Below are 6,000 nucleotides of genomic sequence, written 5' to 3'. Positions count from 1 at the left end.
GTAGAGTTCTCCGACGATGCGTCGACCAATCCTTCTTGAGTGCCTCCCTTTCAGGCGGGAGCCACGGATCGTCGAGAGGTGTAGGGGAACTTGGCGTTCGGTGTCGGGGAATCGACGGCCCTTCTTGAGTGCCCTCCCTTTAAGGCAGGAGTCACGGGTCGTCGAACGTCCGACGGTGAACAGGGTGAACTACGGCAGGGAAGTGGCAGCTTTGTTCCTAGCAGGGCTCGCCGATGACAGAGCATTTGCGTCCTGCAAGGAAGAGGCGTGCGGGGCACCTTGGTGACGATAGTTCTGGACCGCAAAGAGATGATGAAGAACTGTGGCCCAGCAAGGGCGTCGAGTCGTCGGCGTCTCTGTGGTCCTTAGGTGGCGGGAAACCCACCGGTGGATGCTCCTCGGCGCGTCGATGGTCAGGCCTTCTCCAGCGGGAGACAAGTGGGTGACTATGCAGACGAGAGCGTCCGATGATCAATGGAAGTTCTTAGGCAAACAGGAGCACGGCGGCTCTGGTCGGCGACGGCGGTCGTCGACAGTGGTGGACAACAGTCCGAGTGCTTCTCCTTGGAGTTCCGCAGCAGTCCCCGTATCGGGTCAGCAGCCTGTCGAAGGTCTGTCTACCAGGGAGCGTTGGCAAAGATCAGCTGTGCACGATGGTTCCTCGTAGCTCGGGAAGAGGGCGCCTTACCAGGTCCTCTCTGGGTCAGACCTTGGAGGCACAGCAGCTTTCAGATTGTGAAGGAGAGCAACAGCAATTCTTCTCGTCCAGCAGGTCTTCAAGGTCAAGCGTCAGTTACTCCAGTTACTCGTCGTAGTGGACTTCAGCTTCTGAATACGATTCCTAGCAGTGAGAGGTCCCCAGATATACTGTTGATCTCCCATTCATTCCGCTGGGTCACACTCAAGCATCCAATCACGACTACAGGCATTCGTGCAGGCAGGCAGCCAATCAGGCACACGAGGTATTCAGGCCATTCACTTCTCTCCAGACACTCACAAAACGTTATGTGTATTGGGACAAGAACCGAGCCATTCAACACTCCAAGCTACATTCATACCGGTTTCGGGCAGGGTTGTCTCAGTCATTGTGTCAACCACCAGATACTAGACACCCACAACACAGAATGCATATTCGTCACACACTCTATTCACCCAGGTCCCACCCACAGTAGGTACCCACAACATACATCACCGGGAAGGCTCCAGCCAGTCTGGCCGGCCTTCACAACAACACCATATATGGCACTTCCACCCAACAGTCAGTCAGGGGGAAGGGACAGAGTCAGGGCTTCCCAGGACTTTCGGAAAACAAGGTAATGGGGAATAGAAAGCAAGAGGCCACAGGGGCCATCTTGTTTTCCATCAGGAATCAACGGATCCCAATGGCAGGGCCGGGGTATCCCAAAATGGAGGATACGCCGCGCACCTGTCAATTTCAGCATGGAGATGCCACCAGCCCATACCCTGCTCTGCGGGCCACCCACAGGTGCCCAAACACATACACTAGGGGCACAGGGTTGTACCCCTGCCCATGGGTGCCATAAGGGTATCCCACGGGTCCGTTCACCAAACCAAAAGAGAGAGAGCTGCACCGCCAGGAGTCCCACAGGAACTCCTGTGTGGAAAACACAACAGAACACACGATAAAAAGCAGTAAAGGACAAGGATACGGAGGCCCTGTCCCTCTGATGCATTTCCAGCATCACAATGCCCATGACCCTACTTTACCGGCGATACAAGTGAGCAGAATTACCCACCAGAAGGAAAATCCTGCAAATTCAAGTAATGTGGTGGAAAAGTTATCAAGAAAGCGAAAAGCACCCACCAGTACAAGTGAGAAGACAAATGAGCAACAAATTAAGAAATCAAAGAATTAGAAAAGAAAAGGAGTTAGTCGAAGGAACTCTAGACATTTTTGAGAGCTCTACACCTAATGGAAAAGCAATCGCTGCCTAAAAGATCAATTGAATGACAAGGACATACCAATTAACTCCAAACATTCTTCTTGTTATTCTGCCGTTCTTAAAGCAATAAAATCAAGACATATTCAATGGGGCAGTGCGGACGCTATTAATACAATCTTACCTTCACTGAGATCGCAACTGAAATAATAAAACCAGCTCCTCTAAAAAAGATATCAAATGCAGTGCCCGTGGCAAGTGTCCAAGGTGAAAACATTGAAACACAACATACTGCTCAGACACAGACAGCCATCCCTGCCACTATCTTTAAACACTGTATGGATTTCACCTCAGATCAATGAAGATAAAGTAAGTCTCCTGCAGCTCTTTAACTACGATCTCCTTGGGGTGCTGTGAGGGGTCAGCAATGCAAGACGGACAACTGTTTGATGATTGTTCAAAACATTCAATTTTTCTTATAGAAAAATAAACTAAACATGCCTCACTATCCCTACTCTGCTGAAGATGTCCCTGCCTAACCAAAGCTAAAGGGAAACACTCTAACAAAGGATGTCTGTCCCTCACACTAAACAACATATATACAAAGACAATATATGGCAGTTCATATAACACCTGTCAATAACCTGGGTGGATTCCCTTCCAAAAAATTCAAAGTGAACTCTTCTTCAATGTTCAACCAAAGAAAGAAAGAAATCCTTGTAGGCAGGACAGTCTCAAACAAGTTCTTGATGTTTCAATGTCTAAGTAAACTTTTGTTAACCAAAGTTCCAACAATATCAAATCTTTTCTCCTTGCTGAAAGATGGACTTTCCACTTCCTTTGAACAGCACCAATGGTAATACCAGCCACAATGCTTCATCGCCACTTCCAGCAATTCAAGAAGACTTGCCACAGTTCACCAGAAATGTAACTTCTATCAAAGTCAGTATAACATAGTTCTTGGTTAACAGTTAGAATGTCTTCAGTTAAAAGAATCAGGATTCACAATAGATATATTTGGCAGGATGATTTCACAGTGTTGCTACTTCCACTTCAAACAATTTTGCTTATACTCAAATTTACCATGAGAACAGTCTCCTTTACCTCATAGTACTCCACTTTGTTTAGGCTATTGGAATTTTGCATCTACTGACAACCAGATATACCAGGAGTATTTTGGACTACTACTACTACAGCTTCAGTAATTTGGGACTTCAAGACATTCCTGACAAGATTCACGTTCAAGTACCTCAACATCTTCAAGTAGGCAAGGCACTCTCTCTTTCAATATTTTATTTATTTATTTGCATTTGTTAAGTGCACTTGCAGCCCGTGGGCATCTAGGCGCTGTTACAAGAATATGTAAGAAATGTTGATTAAGGTTAACAGATGTCTATTAGTTACAGAGGGCAGCAGGGTAACGGGCAGAAGCAAATAAACAGTGGTTAGGTATACAGCTTGCATGAAGAGAGTAGGTCTCCAGATAAAGGTCCTCATCACGACTTGGGCGGTAACGGTAACACTATTAGCGCAGGCGATATTAGCCCTACAGCCAAACTCCCCGGCGCTAATAGCGCCGGATCACAAGTTTGGCTGTAATGTCAATCCCCATTCCCCATTGAGCCCATTCGGGAATGCCCCATTCCCCATTGGGCTCAATGGGGAAATTTTGCGCTAATACCGCCAGCGGATTTCCCGCCGGCGGTAATAGCACGAATTTTCGGCAGATTTCCCCCCAGCTCAGAGCTGGGGAGAAATCCGCCGAAGTTCTGCTTTGTGGGCCCTTAAATCCGGCGGTAATAGCACTACCGCCGGATTTAAGGGTTACCGCCAAAGTCGTGATGAGGCCCAAAGAGTTTGGTTTTGATGGCTCTCCGGAAGGCATGGTGCGAGTCTATCATTCTTAGGTGAAAGGGAAGAGCATTCCAGTGGGTGGCTGCCAGGGTGGGGAAGCTAGAACCTCCCACGCTGGCTTTTCGGTTTTGGGAGTGACGATCATGTTAGAATAGCACTTTCTGAGTGGTCTGGTGGCGTTGTGCTTTGTGATTCGCTGAGCAAGATATGGAGGAGCGAGCTCATGGAGGCACTTGTGCATGATGGCCAAGGTTTTGATCACAATCCTCTCTTTGACAGGGAGCCAGTGGGCCTGCCTTCTAACTTCGGATATGTGATCTTTCCTGGAGGTTCCTGTGGCTGCCCTAAGGGCTTTATTTTGGACAAGCTGGAGTTTGGTTACATTTTTGCACGATGTCCCCAGGAGTAGGGCATTTCAGTAATCAAGCCTAGAACCAATTATGGCCCTGGCAATTGTGAGGCAGTTCTGGCGTGAGAGGTAGGGTCTGGCTGCGTTAATGACTTTGGAGTAATAGGCAGATGAGGACGCAATGGCCTTAACCTGCCCGTCCATGGTAAGGTTGGAGTCCAGGTAGACTCCAAGTGTCTTTACATTATTGGAGACCTTAATGGGGATGTTGTCAATAGTGAAGGATAGGTACTGTTCACCAAGGTTGCCGAGAGTAGTGGGTGACCCAATGAGCAGAAGTTCTGTTTTTTCACTATTGAGGCAGAGCCAGTTGTCTGCCATCCACGATTGGATAGTGGAGTAAATGGTAGTGAGTGTTTTGGCGTCTGCCTCGTAGTCTCCAGTGAATGGGATGAGCACCTGTGTGTCATCCGCATAATTGGTGTACGAGATGAGCAGGGAGTCAAGATGCTGAACAAGGGCCTCGTGAAGAGGTTGTAGAGAGTGGGCGCAATGCAGGAGCCCTGCGGAACCCCACATTTAATGTAGCTAGGGGTGGCAGAGGCTGAGTCGGAGAAGACTCTCATGGCCCTTTCTTGGAGAAAGGAGGTAATCCAATTGCAGGCTTTGGGGGAGAAATTGGCCGCAGTTACCAAATGGTGTCATAGCGTGTTGTGATCCACTAGGTCAAAGGCAGCGGATCAGTCAAGGAGCAAAAGGAGCACAGGTTTGCCTGTGTCCCTTAGATCGTCCATTTGATTCTTAAGGTCCAAGAGAGCTGTTTCTGTGCCATGTCGTGGGTGGAATCCAGATTGCCGCAGGCCAAGAAGCCGGTTGTCTTCCAAGAATTTTTGGACTTGCACGTAGGCTGCTTTGTCAAGGATTTTAAGTAGGAAGGGGACGGTGGTAATGGGCCGATAGTTCCCTCGGCCAATGGGTCTAGGGAAGGTTTTTTTAGAAGCGGGCAGACCCATGCTTCCTTGAGTCCAGTTGGAACATGGCCAGCCTGGAAGGATGAATTGATGAAGACGGTTAGGAAGGGTGCTAGGGTGTGGACCGAGTCTTTGATGAGTCGAGCAGGTCAGGCGTCCCCCTTGCAGTTAGACGGTTTAATAGATTTGAGGAGGGAGATGACTTCCAGCTTAGTTATGTCCTTAAAGTCAAAGGGAGGGGAGGACTCAGTTTTGGTAGTCGGGGGCATTTATTTATTTATTTATTTATTTATTTATTCGCATTTGTTGAGCACACAGCAGACCAAAGGCATCGTGGCGCTAGTTACAGTGTTGCTTGTACTTACATTGGACGATATATACATTTATGTTTTTTGCTTATTTATTTTACATATGTGTGTTGAGCAGCAGCCAAACACGAAACAGCTTTAGTTAAAGAGGGCGGTTTTGAGTTTTTTTAGGAAGGAGAAGAGAGATGTTTCAGCTCTGAGGTCAGTGGGCAAAGAGTTCCAAAGCTTTGGTGCGAGAAAGGGGAAGCCTATACCTCCTGCCTTGGTTCTGTTGATGCGAGGTATCGTGAGTTGATTGGTGTATTGTGATCTCGTCGGTCTCGTGGATTGAGATCTACCTATCGTGTCTGAGAGGTAGGAGGGAGCTGAGAGGTTGATGCATTTGTGCGTGGTTGTGAGAATTTTGAAGGAGATACGGTCCTTGACTGGGAGCCAGTGAGCTGTTTTTCTGGCTTGTGTGATGTGCTCTCTATTCGGTATGCTGAGGGCTGATCTGAGAGCGTTGTTTTGGGTGGTTTGGAGCCTAGATAGGTTTATTTTGGAGGTGCCGGCTTGGAGTGCATTGCAGTAATCTAGCTTGGCTCCTATAGTTGCTTGGGCGATGGAGAGGCAGTTTT

This window comes from Ambystoma mexicanum, chromosome 10 (genome assembly GCF_040938575.1).
Source record: "Ambystoma mexicanum isolate Mex_15411 chromosome 10, UKY_AmexF1_1, whole genome shotgun sequence".
In the NCBI taxonomy this organism is placed as follows: domain Eukaryota; kingdom Metazoa; phylum Chordata; class Amphibia; order Caudata; family Ambystomatidae; genus Ambystoma; species Ambystoma mexicanum.
Note: the sequence above shows the minus strand (reverse complement) of the source record.